The following is a 17,290-nucleotide window of genomic DNA, read 5'->3' as shown; positions in this document are numbered from 1 at the left end:
AAGCAAGCTTCTCATTAATCAATTTACACTAAAATACAAATAACTGCTAATGGGCTTCACGTATTTCCCTTCTCAGGCTTATTCACAATTTGTGGGTTTACAGTCACACTAATGGTAAATTTCAGGCATTTACAGAAAGCAAATCGGAAAAAATGTTTCAGAACCTAGAGTCCTTACAATCATATCTAATCTGCTCTTAGCTGGTTTGTAAAATAGTAACAACGACCAGGGTAAGGTATCTGTGATACAAACTTCTATAAACCAGGTACTCCTTTACCATAGGAAATTTCCAAATTAAATCCTGGAGGCTCAAAGAATGGCCATGAGTTGACAACTGTTGAAAGTGGACCATGAAGAGATAGGAATTCATTATACTATTCTACTATTTCTGCACATAATCCAAGTTTTCTATGGTAAAATGTTTATTTTTTTTTAAAATGCTGCTGCTACTATTTTGCAATGACCTTCGCAGGGTTCCTTCCAATTTCTGTTTCTTGTTCTGTTACTTACCTATCCTCTCCTAATGACTCAAATGCATCCTCAGATTTAAAAAACAAAGCAGGGGTGGGGAGGGAATTCACTGGTGGTCCAACTGTTTGGACTCTGAGCTTTCACTACAGAGCACAAGGGTACAATAGTTGTTTGGGCAACTAAGATCTTGGAGCCTTAGGGCCAACAAACAAACAAACACAAAAGAAACAAAGCAGGGATGGGTAGATATTGTACCAGAAGCCTTTGCTGAACTTTCTATATAATAAAGAAAATACTAGACTATTATAATATGTTGTTCCGAAAGAGGGAAAAAGAAAGGCTCACATAATCTGAATGTGTTTACTCATTCAACAAATAATTGTTAAGTGCTCATTACAAACACACATTGTTCTGGGCACTGGGACAATAGAAGTGAATGAAGTAGATAAAAATCTGTGCCCTCAGGAGTTTATACTCTAGTTTAAAGTCACAATTATCCCTATTTTCTAGATATGGTTGGACTTCCCTGGTGGCTCAGATGGTAAAGCGTCTGCCTACAATGCGGGAGACCCAGGTTCCATCCCTGGGTCTGGAAGATCCCCTGGAGAAGGAAATGGCAACCCACTCCAGTATTCTTGCCTGGAAAATCCCATGGACGGAAGAGCCTGGTAGGCTACAGTCCATGGGGTCACAAAGAGTCGGACACGACTGAACGACTTTCTTTCTTCTTTCTTCTAGATATGGTTCCTGAACTCAGATGTGTAAGCTATAGAAAGACTTGATTTTACTCTAAGTGCAGTGGGAAGCCATTAGTGGATCTTAAACAGAAAAAGGATACAGTTCAATTTTTACTTTTAAAACAATCCCTCTGGCAGCTACGTATAGAACAGACAGGAAGGGGGCAAGTTAGAAGCCTATGAAAGAGACAAGACATGACGATGGCTAGCAGAGAAGACAGAAATAGACTGATTCAAATATATTCTGGAGGTAGTATTTGCTGCTGGCTTGGAAGTATGGGGTAAACGAAAGGAAAGACTAGAGAATGAGTCATAGATGTAAGGTCATTTATCCAAGATGAAAACGACTGGGAAAGGGAAATGTTTCCTTTGTTTGCTGGCTTTAGTGGGGACATCCAGAGATCCAGTTAGAAATACGTTAAAAGAGCGATATCCAGGAGCCAACCAGACACATGAACCTGTAACCTCAGAGGCAGACAGGTCAGGACTGGAGATCTATACAGACTCATCAGCAAGTAAAGATATTTGAAACCATGGGATTAAGGGATCTTCTTGAAAGGAATAAATAGAAAGAAGGGAAAGGACCCTCAGATACCCAACATTTAGAAACCAGACATGGGTGTGAGGGAGACAAGAAAGACAAATGGAAAGGAGTGGGAAGTAGGAGAAAAAAAAGATTTGAGTTTGAGGATCTTAAGAGCTAGGAGAAAAGAGTGTCTTAAGGAAAAAAAGATGACCAAACAGCAAATGCTGCTTAAGGAGGACCAAGATCCTCCTCTAGAGCAGAATCTACTGGATTCAGAAGCCCTATGAAGTGCGTACTATCATTACCCTCAATCTGCCATTGAGGAAACAGAAACACAGGGGTTGAAAGCTGAGGTTATCGTTAGTAACCAGCAGTTATGACTGAACCCAAGCTGTCAGGCTCCACCCCAGTGTTCTAAAAAAGTGGGTAGACCAACTCTTTTGCTCTTCTTTAGCTTAAATGACTGAAAAATAAAATTATCATTCTACAATATTTTTGCAGTGACTAACTACAGCATGTATAGCACATACAGTTACTTTACTTTCGTCCCTTCTAATGATTATTAGAAATTATGTTTACAAAGAAACCAGTGACTTTAGTTACTTGCTTTCGAATCTTCATTCAACTACGCATTTATTGCAGAAGCTGAGTTTTCCTCTCAGCTACGTCATTCATATTTATTGTACTCTGTAACAATAGAGTACAATAAGGAATTTTATTTTCCTTCCCACAAGATGCAAAAGTAAAACACAGAAGGAAAGAAAACTACATTCCAATAAAAATTAATTTGTAAAAAGAAAGAGAAAGGAGAGAGAAAAGAAACACACTTTCTGTAGTTAAAAAAAAAAAAACTGGGTAAAAAGACACAGAAACTTCTGTTCCTCTGTATTCTTTGACATTCAAACTCTTTCATGGTGAGGAAATATTGGGCTGCAGCAAATATTTGTTTACATATTTGTCTCTTCCCACTAATTAGGAATATGCAATGTCATATTCATATTTGTTTTCTTGGCACATATGAGTCTTCCAATAAATGCTCACAAAATAAAGTTTTGGATATATAATACAACTGTATGTTTTTGCTTTAACCAAATTTCAATTTAAATTTTTGAGTGATTTAAATAAGCCTAGGTTATTTAACCTCAGATGTTTAGCTTTGCACAGTGTTCTAAGCCTCTCTTTTGGTCAAAGCTTCATCTCCCAATTATTGTCACATCAAAACAATGCTGAATTGTGTAAGCAATCCAAACAGCAAAGAGTACTAAAGGCATGTACATGTCACTTAGCCGCACAATGTCACTTCTTTAGATCTGCCTTCCTTACAATGCTTTACTTAGTACTCCTAAACATTCACCATGAGTAATGAGGAACCAAGTATCTATTGGGCTGGACAATTAATAGCCAACTCAACTAATTAAGTAGTTGTCTAGAACAAATGGAAAGAATGTCAAAGCAAATCAAGTCAGCCTTTCACTCTGCCTGGCACATCATAGTTGCTTAATAAAAATGTCATGACTGAATGAACCATTGTTCCCATCCTTGAGAATCTATCCTAAGAAACTAATCTAAGACAAGACTGAAAAAACTATTTAAAGTAGTCATTTGCAACATTCTCCAACAAGTGTAAAACTGGAAATAGCCTTTAAGTCCAACATTAGAGAAGCATGTCAATTCAGTAGAACACTGCACAAGATTAAAGACAATCACGATATTGAAGCACAAAGAGAAGTCAGAAACGCAGACTTAGGGGGAAAGATGATGTGACCATAAGGAAAGTGAAAGTCGCTCAGTCGTGTCCTATTCTTTGCAACCACATAGACTACACAGTCCATGGAATTCTACAGACCAGAATACTGGAGTGCGTAGCCTTTCCCTGCTCCAGAGGATCTTCCCAACCCAGGGATGGAACCCAAGTCTCCTGCACTGCAGGAGAATTCTTTACCCACTGAGCCACAAGGGAAGCCCCAAAATACTGGAGTGGGTAGCCTATCTCTTCTCCAGCGGATCTTCCCAACCTAGGAATTGAACTGGGGTCTCCTGCATTACAGGTGGATTCTTTACCAACTGAGCTATAATGCTGTCAACTATAACTATACAGATAAGAGCAGATACGGATAACTCAAATGGTGCTAATAATAAAGAATCTGTCTGCCAATGCAGGAGGTACAAGAAACATAGGTTCCATTTCTGGACCAGGAAGACTGCCTGGAGGAGGAATGGCAACCCACTCCAGTATTCTTGCCTGGAGAATCTCGTGGACAAAGGAGGCTGGCAGGCTACAGTCCATGGGGTCAAAAAGAGTCGGAAACGACTGATCACACAGCACAACAACTAAAAGGAAGTTAAGAAAAGCTGTATTAAAGCAAGAGGAATATGGATGAAACTCAGTAGCTGCTGTTCATCCTCTTGGGATACACCAAGTTCTAAATGCATAAAAAGCCCAAGTTAGAGACATGTGGTATGTGCATTATGCCTTTAATTTCAAGATAAAAACAAGCTCTTGAATTTGAAAAAGATTATGATTGTCAGGAGAGTTAAAAATCAGAGCCTCTCACAATGTCTAGGATCTACCTCATGTATGAATGGTTGAAGGACTGAATGAATGGACCAGGTGAACTATACAGCTGAGCTGCAAAATCATGAGTTTAAAACTGGGCCATCCTTGGATGAAAGTGAGGAGGACAGTTCTCTAAATTCCTAAGTCTTAGCCAGCACTGCATATGTGTTGAGTCCAACTTGGGAAAAGACCCAGTTGCCTTCATCATATTTCCAAAAGACTTTCAAACTCTAAAATGGTTAAAAACCACTGTTCAAAATAATAAATATGCTTCCATTAAATCTTCCTTTATCATGGCAGTAACTTCTGATTTACACGCCAGGTTTTAAAAGGATTATTAAGTAGGTAACAATTAAATAGGTACCTAACAGAAGCTTTGTCAACAAAGGTCCGTCTAGTCAAGGTTATGGGTTTTCCAGCAGTCATGTATGGATGTGAGAGTTGGACTATAAAGAAAGCTGAGCACCGAAGAATTGATGCTTTTGAACTGTGGTGCTGGAGAAGACTCTTGGGAATCCCTTGGACTGCAAGGAGATCCAACCAGTCCATCCTAAAGATCAGTCCTGAGTGTTCACTGGAAGGATGGATGTTGAAGCTGAAACTCCAATTACTTGGCCACCTGATGTGAAGAGCTGACTCATTTGAAAAGACCCTGATGCTGGGAAAGATTGAGGACAGGAGGAGAAGGAGACGACAGAGGATGAGATGGTTGGATGGCATCACTGACTCAATGGACATGAGTTTGGGTGAACTCTGGGAGTTGGTAATGGACAGGGAGGCCTGGTGTGCTGTGGTTCGTAGGCCCACAAAGAGTTAGACATGACTGAGTGACTGAACTGAACTGAACAGAAGCAGAAGATATTAAGAAGAGGTGGCAAGAATACACAGAAGAACTGTATAAAAAAGATCTTCATGACCCAGATAATCATGACGGTATGATCACTCACCTAGTGCCAGACATCCTGGAATGCAAAGTCAATTGGGCCTTAGGAAGCATCACTATGAACAAAGCTAGCAGAGGTGATGGAATTCCAGTTGAGCTATTTCAGATCCTGAAAGATGATGCTGTGAAAGTGCTGCACTCAATATGCCAGCAAATTTGGAAAACTCAGCAGTGGCCACAGGACTGGAAAAGGTCAGTTTTCATCCCAATCCCAAAGAAAGGCAATGCCAAAGAATGCTCAAACTACCACACAATTGCACTCATCTCACACACTAGTAAAGTAATGCTCAAAATCCTCCAAACCAGGCTTCAATAGGACATGAACTGTGAACTTCCAGATGTTCAAGCTGGTTTTAGAAAAGGCAGAGGAACCAGAGATCAAATTGCCAACACCCACTGGATAATCGAAAAAGCAAGAGAGTTCCAAAAAACCATCTACCTCTGCTTTATTGACTATGCCAAAGCCTTTGACTCTGTGGATCACAACAAACTGGAAAATTCTTCAAGAGATGGGAATACCAGACCATCTGACCTGCCTCTTGAGAAATATGTATGCAGGTCAGGAAGCAACTGTCACCCTGCTTATTTAACTTATATGCAGAGTACATCGTGAGAAACGCTGGCTAGGTGAAGCAAAAACTGAATTGAGGCTGCCAGGAGAAATATTAATAACCTCAGATATGCAGATGACACCACCCTTACGGCAGAAAGCAAAGAACTAAAGAGCCTCTTGATGAAAGTGAAAGAGGACTCAACATTCAGAAAACTAAGATCATGGCATCTGGTTCCATCACTTCATGGCAAATAGATGGGGAAACAGTGGAAACAGTGACAGACTTTATGGTGGGGGGGAGGGGGGGCGGCTCCAAAATCACTGCAGATGGTGACTGCAGCCTTGAAATTAAAAGACACTTGCTCCTTGGAAGAAAAGTTATGATCAACCTATACAGCATATTAAAAAGGAGAGACATTACTTGGCCAGCAAAGCTCTGTCTAGTCAAAACTATGGTTTTTCCAGTAGTCATGTATGGATGTGAGAGTTGGACCATAAAGAAAGTTGAGTGCCAAAGAATTGATGCTTTTGAACTGTGGTATTGGAGAAGACTCTTGAGAGTCCCTTGGACTGCAAGGAGATCAAACCACTCCATCCTGAAGAAAATCAGTCCTGAATGTTCATTGGAAGAACTGATGTTGAAGCTGAAACTCCAATACTTTGGCCACCTGATGAGAAGAGCTGAGTCATTTGAAAAGACCCTGATGCTGCGAAAGATTAAAGAGGGGAGCAGAAGGGAACGACAGAGGATTAGATGGTTGGATGGCATCACTGACTCAATGGACATTAGTTTGAGTAAACTCCAAGAGTTGGTGATCAACAGGGAGGCCTGGCGTGCTGCGCGTCCATGGGGTCACAAAAAGTCGGACACGACTGAGCGACTGAACTGAACTGAACTGGCGGTTGCATGCTTATGCGAATGTATCGTGACCACAACTAGCCACCAGCATCACTCCTCGCTGCATAGAAATTTTTAAAGCATCTATGTAGCTAGATTAAAATGCATCCAGGTATTTATAAAGTCACAAACTGTCACTATTAATACATTTAAATGTATGAGGTTCTAGCCCTAAGCCTTCTGTTTTATTTCTTTCATAATGAATTACCAGAAATGAACAAAAGTTTTTAAAGTATACTATCTCTATTTTATTTTAATCTATACTGGGGTCAATGCAACAAAAAAATTAAGAAACAAGTGTTTTTGAGGTAAGTCTAATTCATTTTCATTTCAACAATATTAAAATAAACACTGAAAGTTGGACCAAACTAAAGGCTTGAAGGCACTGGCCTGGTCTCTAGAAGGCAGTGATAAGGACAGAAGGCAAAGCTGAGAATGAGAGAAACAGGCATTAAATCCGGATGTTAAAATTTCTCCTCAAAGACAGAAAACCTAGGGTAGGTGATTCCACTGAGATGCTTTTAGAATCAGATCTTGTTAGAGACTAGTAAGGTGACAGAATTCCAGCTGAGCTATTTAAAGTCCTAAAGGATGATGCTGTTAAAGTGCTGCACTCAACATGCAACAAATTTGGAAACTCAACAGTGGCCACGGTACTGGAAAAGGTCCGTTTTCATTCCAATTCCAAAGAAGGGTAGTGCCAAAGAATGTTCAAACTACCAGACAACTGCACTCATTTCTCATGCTAGCAAAGTTAGATTTAAAATTCTTCAAGCTAGGCTTCAGCAGAACATGAACCGAGAACATCTAGATGTACAAGCTGGGTTTAGAAAAGGGAGAGGAACCAGAGATCAAATTGCCAACATTTGCTGGTTCATAGAGAAAGCAAGGGAATTCCAGAAAAACATCTACTTCTGCTTCATTGACTATGCTAAATCCTTTGACTGTGTGGATCACAACAAACTGTGGAAAATTCTTAAAAAGATGGGAATACAAGACCATCTCATCTGTCTCTTGAGAAACCTGTATACAGGTCAAGAAGCAACACTTAGAAACTTACATGGAACAGATACGTGGTTCAAAATGGGGAAAGGAACACAACAAAGCTGTATATTGTCACTTAGTTTATTTAACTTAACACACCGAGTACATCATGTGAAATGCTGGGAGAAATATCAGTAACCTCAGATGTGCAGATGATACTACTCAAAGAGCAAAAAGTAAAGAGGAATTAAGGAGCCTCTTGATGAAGGTGAAAAGAGGAGAGTGAGAACGCTGGTTCAAAACTCAACATTAGAAAAACTAAGATCATGGCATCCAGTCTCATTACTTCATGGCAAACAGATGGGGGAAAAGTACAAGCAGTGACAGATTTTATTTTCTTGGGTTCCAAAATCACTGCGGACAGTAACTACAGCCACGAAATTAAAAGATGATTGCTCCTTGGAAGGAAAGCAATGGCAAACCTAGACAGTGTATTAAAAAAGCAGAGACATCACTTGGCCAGCAAAGGTCTGTACAGTAAAAGAAGCTACAGCTTTTCTAGTAGTCATAAACAGATGTGAGAGCTGGACCATCAAGAAGGCTGAGCTTAGAAGAATTGATGCCTTCAAACCATGGTGTTAAAAAAGACCTCTGAGAGTCCCATGAACTGCAAGGAGATCAAACCGGTCAGTACTAAAGGAAATCAACCCTGAATATTCATTGGAAAGACTGATGCTGAAGCTGAAGCTCCAATACTTTGGCTATCTGATACAAAGAGCCGACTCACTGGAAAAGACCCTGATGCTGGGAATGATTGAAAGCAAAAGGAGAAGAGGGCAGCAGAGGATGAAAGACTGGATAGCATCCCCGACTCAATGGACATGAGTTTGAGCAAATTCCAGGAGAAAGTGAAGGACACAGAAGCCAGGCGTGCTGTAGTCCATAGGTTCGCAAATAGTCGGACATGACTGAGCAACGTAACAGCAACAAAAAAATCCAGTTCCACTGTAAGAAATCAGAAAAGTGAGGTCCTAAGAGTTTGCGAGTTTTTCAAGGTAAAAGTGCCATGATCTGTCAGAGGGTTCTTGGAGTTCTTTGTTTGACATCTCACCTCTACCACCGCCCCTGACGACCATGTATGGACCTGCTTTCTTTATATCTTTCTTCCCTAATTCCCCTCACCAGTTTTTGTTTGTTTACCATTTTTATTACTCTGTTTTCCCATCACCCCCTTCTTAGGTTTCTGGTCTGCCAGTGGCCCTCAATGACATGCACGGACTCTTTTTCTGAGAGCATTCAGACTCAAGCTGATGCCCTTACCCGGCACTAACACAGAAATAAAGCAAGCCCTGCATCCCTGATGTCCGGTTCACAGCCCCATCAGCAAACACCTGGATGACTCCAAGTTTCCTCTCTGGTGTTCCTGCTCCTCACATCCCTTCTCACCTTGCCCAGTTAGCTTCTGAGTCCCTCTAGGGCTCTTTACTCATTTCTGAAAGCATGGGCATGTGTGTGGTAAGTCGTTCAGTGGTGTCCAATTCATTATGACCCTATGGACTACAGCCCACCAGGCTCCTCTGTCCATGGCATTCTCCAGGCAAGAATGCTGGAGTGGGTTGACATTCCCTTCACCAGAGCATCTTCCTGACCCAGGGATTGAACCGGGGTCTCCTGCTTTACAGGCAGATTCTTTACCACTGAGCCACCTGGGAATCCCTAATTTCTGAATGCCTAGAACCTAATATAGAAAAAATGGAAACAAATAGGGTTTCCAGATAAAATATAGGTTACCAGTTAAGTCTGAGTTTCACATAAACAGTTTTTTGGTCAAATATATCCCACACACTACATGGGGACTAAAAAAGGTTATTCACTGTTTATCTGAAATTCAAATTGAAGTAGGTGCCCTGTATTTTTATTTCCTAAATCTAACAACCTTAAAATAATACTAATGTTAATTAAGAATCTCTACCAGTTACAACTCAGTAGCAACTCAAAACTGGCACTGTAACACACTGGGGAAGAGGATGAAAGTGGGAGATGCCAGGCAAGGCCTAGGACCCGACAGCAGCTTGCTTGGAGGGACTGGCTGCTCTCTTATTTTTTCAGTTCTTTGGTTTCTTGCTGATTGCTGTTAACTTCAGTATAAAGAAATAAAGTTAGAAGTCTTGACCAAATGTGAAAGAGAAGACTAAAATGTTTCTAAGTACATAGCCCATCTAGCAAAATAAGTGTTTAGGCATATTTTCATCAGTTTTTGATTAAACAACTTATTTCATTTTAACCTGCAATATTAAAATACAACTACTAGCATTTTAAATAATTTATTAAATTACTGCAGGAAAACTCAATATCCTCAATCTCTTTCTCTCCATAGAAACTACTAACTTTACACCATGGTTTTTGTTGACATCTTGCTATTGTTATTGCTTAAGGAAAATAACTAGCCTAGCATAAAAGAACAGAATGTGGACGCACCTAGTAACTACTCACTAAATATCTCCCAGTATTAATAATGAACAAAACAGAAGGTAAGGATAATACAGTTGAGTACTGCTTAAAAAAAAACACACCTATTTAATGTGAACGAATATTAAAAAGTACTTTTTAAAGGTATTAAAGGAGTACTTTTTATTTCCTTTGGTTATATATCTGTTAGCACTATTAATATTTAAGGCCTGGGAAAACCAGGCATGTAATGTGATCAGGGACAGTTCTACCACAGTATAACAAGGTAACTTAAATTATCTTCCCTGTGCTTTAAAATAATACTTTTTAGATGATTAAGTGTCATCTTTCTTCGATAAAAGCAGGTAAGCTAATTAACATCAGAAAGGTTTCTCCCCCTTTCATCTGTGAAACTAGTTTCTAATACTTATGCAATACTAGCTATAAATACAAAAAAATGACATCGTAACTATAAAACAAATTTTCTTGGGATTACATCTAAGAAGTAAGTTTTCTAATAAAAAAGAGCTATATGAATGATGTTAAGCAGAGAACATTCAAGCAAAATTCAAAACGCCATTATTCCTCTGGCACTCCTCTAGCAAAATTTGTATCAAGACCTCATGTAGGTAACAATTTCAATATCCCTGAGGTTTTCATCCAGTTCTTCATTTATCATTCCATAATCTATCATGTATTAAAAAGAAACAAATGGTTTAATCGAGTATTTATAAGCAGAGGCAGGACCCAGGAAACTCAATGTCGAAACTAGGTCATCATGCATTATTCTCATAGCATTCTGTGGTAGCCCAAAAGATATATCTAAACAGATATAGTAAAACTAAATTTTGAAAGAAAATTCATAGTAGTTCATCAACATCTGCCATAGATGCAACTTTTAAAAATAATCACATCCAAAATATAAATGTAAACTGAAATAAAACTTACTTTAAATCTATAAATCAGACATTTGAACAGAGAAGACTGATTTCCAAACATACTAGAATTTGTATTAAACATTCAAACTGTAAGAAATGAAATTCTAACAAAATTTGCTTAGGTACACCTTGCTATGCTATATAATTTTTGTAACATGAAAGTAACAACATATACATATATAATGTCAAGTTACTTTTGGTAACACCAAATTTAAGAATTCTTAGTGATCCCAATTATAAAGAACCTTCCAAACCTGACTCTCAGCCCCTTTTAATTACAGATAAATAAAAACAAAGGGGGAAATCCCAAAGCCTTTGTAATTATGCTCAAGGAAACTGCAGAAGATAAACTATCTTTTTAACTGATGCTCTGATTAGGAAACAAATGGCAACATCTTAAACTTTCAATTAGCACTTAGTTTAATTCATTGGCAATCCCTTCAATCAATGTTTTGAAAGGCAAACTATGTCTTTTAATTATAATAAATCTCCTGTAGTCTCTACTTCAGACTAGGTACAAATTTTCTTTTTAAACCTCACTGTCTACATGAATGGACAAGGCTATTTAAAACTTACATCTAACTCATGGAATCATTAAAATCTTATTCTAACATAAAGACAAGTCCTTAGCACTAATTCTAAAGAGGAGAAATTTAATTAAATCAGTATAACAACTTCTTAGATTATGAGCCATCCACTACAGGTGTCATTTTATTTTCTAATATATTAAATATGGTAAGTGTCAATGAAATTAGAAGTTTCAGACAAGCATTTCCACAACTTATCATTCCAGACATGCTCACTAGAATATGATTCCTTGAACCAAAACCACCTCCACACAGATCACAAGCACAGGTCTTAGCAACACAATAAGGACTGAAATACTGTGATACATAGGTGTATCAAGCTACTCCAGTAAGGTTGTTCACATTTTTATCAGAAAATCATCTTTGTGGACAAAGCTCTATACCTTTCAGAACACATTCACCAAACCAGAACCAAGGCAGAGAGCATTGTTTCCATGTGACTAAGAAATATGCCCGTGAGACAGTTGTGCAGTTTGTTTTACAAGATCCAGAAACCTAAAAGAGGATTTAAAAGATTTCTAAAGTCAACGATTACAACCTAATTATTGTTACCCATTCACCATCATATTTTAAATCTGTATTAATAGGGCTTTCTAGGACATAGCAGCTATTTTATTAAAACTGATTTCTGAAATGAGGCAGAAAGAACATTTTTAAATGATAAAAAAAATTTAAAAAGCAGCTTAGCAATCAGTTGAAGAAAGAGAGTAACAAATAACAAAACAACAAAAGGAAGCTTAAAGACTTATATTGCCCAATTCGAGTTTTTAAATACATAGCCAAATTCAAAAGATTAGAGTAATAGAAATCTTAGGCATTTTCCTAACTCACAAGGATACCAACATTTTTACTTATATCAATATTTCCTTAGTCAAGTTTTCCTTTCAAAATCTACTAGGTACACACACTATTCAGATTACACAGACTAGGGGGAAAAAAAACAACCTGTTTTCACTGATGTTATTACTGCTGCTGGTGGTGGTGGCAGTAGCTGATAACTGTTATGATCAACAGATATCACTGGATTTTTCTGAAAATAATTTGACCCCTTTAGACGATTGGTTTCTAGAAGAATCAGAGCACTGACAATTGTATAGGAAGAAAGGAATCTGTCCATGAGAGATCAAGGACAGACAGTCAACAGAACTTGAATACAGATCAAATACAAGTACCAGGTACAGTTTTGAGGAATAACATCAACACTTAGCTACAAGGAGACAAAAGGGAGAAAGTGTGTGAAGGACAGGCCGTTGCTTTTTTGCTCCACTCTGCCTGACCTATGCTCATCAGAAGACTGAGAAGACCAGTGGCAGGAAAAGAGACTTGGAGGGTAGGGGGGTGCAAGGGAAAGAGGAAGACATCTGAACTGAACCCCTCCATGTACATTTACATAAAGTTCAAAATCTTGGAAAACTAACCTGAAGAGAGGATTTAAACCCACAAAATTGGTGCTCTTACTCAGCATCGCACCCAGTCGTATTAAAATGGGAGACCTGTATGAGAGGATGGCACTGGGCAGTGGGCTTCTTCCCCCACAGTGAGACTGGCTGGGCTACTTCCTTACCACAGCCATCCTTTCACCCGCCCAGGAATGCTCCTTTTATTGGTGCCTTTGGATCTTCTCTCTCAGGCTTATCTAAGTCTCCAGAGAAGAAGCATCCACCTCCAGAATAATGGCATAAAGGAACTGGGAGCTGAGTGGGGAAGAGGGTTAAGGATCTTTTCACTCACACTTCCCTGCTTTCAGAAAGGTACTGCTGCTTGGAACCAATGCCCCTGAGTTCAGATTCCTTCCAGTTTAGCCTCTCCAGAGTCTTCTGCTGCGGGTTGGGAGGAGCAGTCATCTGGCTGCCTGGTTTGGGAGAAGCAGTTCCAGCTATATCTTACACAGACGGTCCACCAAGTCTGTTTTCACCCCAAGCACCCTTACTTTGAAAAGTACCTTTCTGCACCTTCTGGAGTTAATGCAGTGTGAGCTGGCAATTTCCAAACTATCGTTGCTATGGACCAGAATTCAGCTTTCTCTAATCAGCCTTGGTGGTGATCACCAAGTCATTTGCTTTATGGTTTCCAAAATGTTGATTCTGAGATCTCTCCGTTTCACTTTTTTCCTGTGGGTTTTATTTCCTTTTAGTAATTTCTGTGTGGTTTCAGAGATAAAGGAAGTAGACGTGTTCAGTTCAGTCACTCAGTCGTGTCTGACTCTTTGAGACCCCATTAATTGCAGCACACCAGGCCTCCCTGTTCATCACCAACTCCCGGAGTTCACTCAAACTCATGTCCATCGAGCTGGTGATGCTATCCAGCCATCTCATCCTCTGTCATCCCCTTCTCCTCCTCTGTCATCCCCTTCTCCTCCTGCCCACAATCCTTCCCAGCATCAGGGTCTTTTCCAATGAGTCAACTCTTCGTATGAGGTGGCTGAAGTATTGGAGTTTCAGCTTCTGCATCAGTCCTTCCAAAGAACATCCAAGATTGATCTCCTTTAGAATGGACTGGTTAGATCTCCTGCAGTCCAAGGAACTCTCAAGAGTCTTCTCCAACACCACAGTTCAAAAGCATCAATTCTTCAGCACTCAGCATTCTTCACAGTCCAACTCTCACATCCATACATGACCAAAGGAAAAACCATAGCCTTGACGAGACGGACCTTAGTCGGCGAAGTAATGTCTCTGCTTTTTAATATGCTATCTAGGTTGGTCATAACTTTTCTTCCAAGGAGTAAGCGTTTTTAATTTCATGGCTGCAGTCACCATCTGCAGTGATTTTGGAGCCCAGAAAAATGAAGTCTGACACTGTTTCCACTGTTTCCCCATCTATTTCCCATGAAGTGATGGGACCAGATGCCATGATCTTAGTTTCTGAATGTTGAGCTTTAAGCCAACTTTTTCACTCTCCTCTTTCACTTTCATCAAGAGGGTCTTATTTCCTCTTCACTTTCTGCCATAAGAGTGGTGTCATCTGCATATCTGAGGTTATTGATATTTCTCCCGGCAATCTTGATTCCAGCTTGTGCTTCTTCCAGCCCAGCGTTTCTCATGATGTACTCTGCATATGTGCATGTGTTCAATTTCTGCTATTTACTCAAAAGTTAGCCATCATTTCCTACAAAATTATTTCTTCCATTCTTCAATAACTTCTGCAAATTCAAGTAATTTCCTTAGGCTAATACATCAACCCTCCATTAGTGGGAAAGAATCCAGTAGGTCAAGAAAATTAAATGGCACCTGCTCTGACCTCAGCCAAAGAAAAGTGAGAGACCCCCCCACATCAAGTTTGCTTTCTCAGAATTAGCACCAATCGCAGTAAAAGGTCTCAGTGTGAAGCAGAACAGAAAGCAAAGTACATTCTGGGTCTTGGAATATTAAATAGAGAAGTCAATGAATGCCTCAAAGTCATCAATTTCACCCAAGGAACAAGTACACACATCTCAAAAGAGAGATCATCTCTAAATCTCAAGGTGGAGCAAAGCTGAATCCTCAGCAGGAAGTTCCCATCTCAGTTTTCTGTCACCTTCTCTCTATGATTTCTGTTTCCAAGGCACTAGGATATCCTTAACTCCATTATTTCCAACTGTATACGAAGCAGTTCTCAGTAGATCTCAAATTCACTCCAGTCAAAACCAATCACATCCTCCACTTCCCCATAAAAGAGAATTCTCCTTTCACCTTCCTCATTCTAACTCTTGAGAATTTTCTTTAACTCTTCCTCTTCGTTATCTGCCTTTATGCAACTTATCGAGAAGTCATTTTAGTTATTCCTTCATAATGTCTCTTGGAGTTAATGGTGGTGTTACTTCTCATAGTGGAAATGTGCAAGCAGTTTAAATGTCTTCCACATGGGAAAACAGCTAAGTAAACAATGGTATATCTACAAGATGGAGTATGAGGCAGACATTAGACTGATGTTTTTAAAAGATATTTAACTACATGAAAGCATGCTTGCATCATAATTCTAAAGAAAAATTTTAATAGAAATTATATATATATAGTAAGATTAGAAAAAAATTTAACAAGGGAAAACATGAGAGGAAACAGGAAATTTTCCTTAGTGACAGCAATGTTCTAGATTTGGGGTTATGGTTACTGAGTAAATAGAATTGTTAAATTCACTGAACATTCACTGCCTAAGCTCTATTCTTAAAATTATATTCCATATATCTTAAAAAAAATTAAGGGAAAAATCTCATTTAAAAAAAAAACTGATAGGAGGAAACTGGCCAAAATGTTGGCAATGACTGAATTTAAATAATGAACTATAGATCATTTTTCCCTCTGGTTTCTGAACTTTCTTTGATGAGCACAGAAAAAAAATAGGGAAGATGGGGAGTTTCTTTACATGCTCTTCTCTAGTTCCTCTTCGTTTGCCACCATCGGACAGGACTGGGACAACAGTCCTCTGCCATTGGCCATCGTGGGCTGAATCGGCCCACCGAGAAGCCACACAAAGGAGCTGGCAGGAAGCTCTCCTTGTGGGGTAGGAGAAAGAAAAATCAGTATATCATTTACATTTCACCTCCTATTCAAAAACCTTAGCAACTTCCTGCTTGCTATCCATGAGATTAAGCCTACTCTCCTCTGCTTAGCCTGCCAAGACCTCTGTAATCTAGAGCCATCCCTGCGGCTCCATCTCATTTCCCACAAATTCCAACCATGCACCCTCCACTCCCATTAGGCTTCTATTTCAAGACTAGACTTTGCTCAAAGAGGCAACTTTTTACCTGCTGACATGCTGACAATAATGTCAAATTTATTCTCTCTAGAGTCTATTATCCCCACACGAACCATCACAGGGAAATATTTCCCACAGAGAGACAACTATATTGCACCAGTCTCCAAAATTGGAAATGTAGCAGTGAATCCAAAAGTGAAGATTGTTGATATTAAATCTTGGAATCCAAAAATAGAGGTGTAAACACTGCAATAGTCATGGTGCTTGCTGTGTATAAATACAGAGCAGGCTGTCTTGCTGTTGGCAGTCGAACGCTCACACCCCACACTCAGGCTCACCCTGTGACACCAGGTTTTCACTACGTTTCATTCTGCATGGACTGCAGGTCCTAACATCCCAGAAAGTTATTAAAACTGCTAAGTTAAGTGATTCCAGTAAGAATCACAGTGCCCAAGTTGATAAAACAATAACAACATGGGGCTTTTTTTAGAACACATATAGTCTTTTAACATCTGCTTTCAACGATTTACTTTCAAAATCAGCCAGTGCTAAAGGAATAATTAAACCTCTTGAATTTTGAATTAAAAAAACACACAAAATACTGGAGGCTCCTAAGGGGGCATTTCTGGCTACTGTGTTCTTACATAAAATTACTGAAGATAAACAGGAAATTGCCCAAACTGTCACTGCCCCTTACTCTGTGTCTGTGTGTAATTCTCTTGTCTCTGTGACCCTTCATTAGTAAAATAAAGCCCTGAGCTAGAGGGTGAGCAGTGAAAACAAAACACACCTGACCTACCTCTGACCAGAGATGAACATCACTCTTTACCAGATACTACTCTCCATAATAAACTGAGTAAGATACGCCACTCCAGCCAGGCAGCCCCCCTCACCAGCCACACAGAGGCGTGCCAGCCTCGTCTCGGAGCGGGAGGCAAAAGTGTGCGTGTAAGTTCCTCAGAAAAAAAACAAGAGAG

The 17,290-nt window shown here is 39.4% G+C and overlaps 1 protein-coding gene across 1 annotated transcript in view; it reads right to left on the bottom strand.

The window, feature by feature from the left end:
* PPP2R5E (protein phosphatase 2 regulatory subunit B'epsilon) overlaps window positions 1–17,290 on the bottom strand; it is a 154,315-nt gene that overhangs the window by 42,380 nt on the left and 94,645 nt on the right. The window lies entirely within an intron of this gene.

This window comes from Capricornis sumatraensis, chromosome 2 (assembly GCF_032405125.1).
Source record: "Capricornis sumatraensis isolate serow.1 chromosome 2, serow.2, whole genome shotgun sequence".
Classification (NCBI taxonomy): Eukaryota; Metazoa; Chordata; class Mammalia; order Artiodactyla; family Bovidae; genus Capricornis; species Capricornis sumatraensis.
This window is presented reverse-complemented; position numbering and strand designations above follow the sequence as displayed.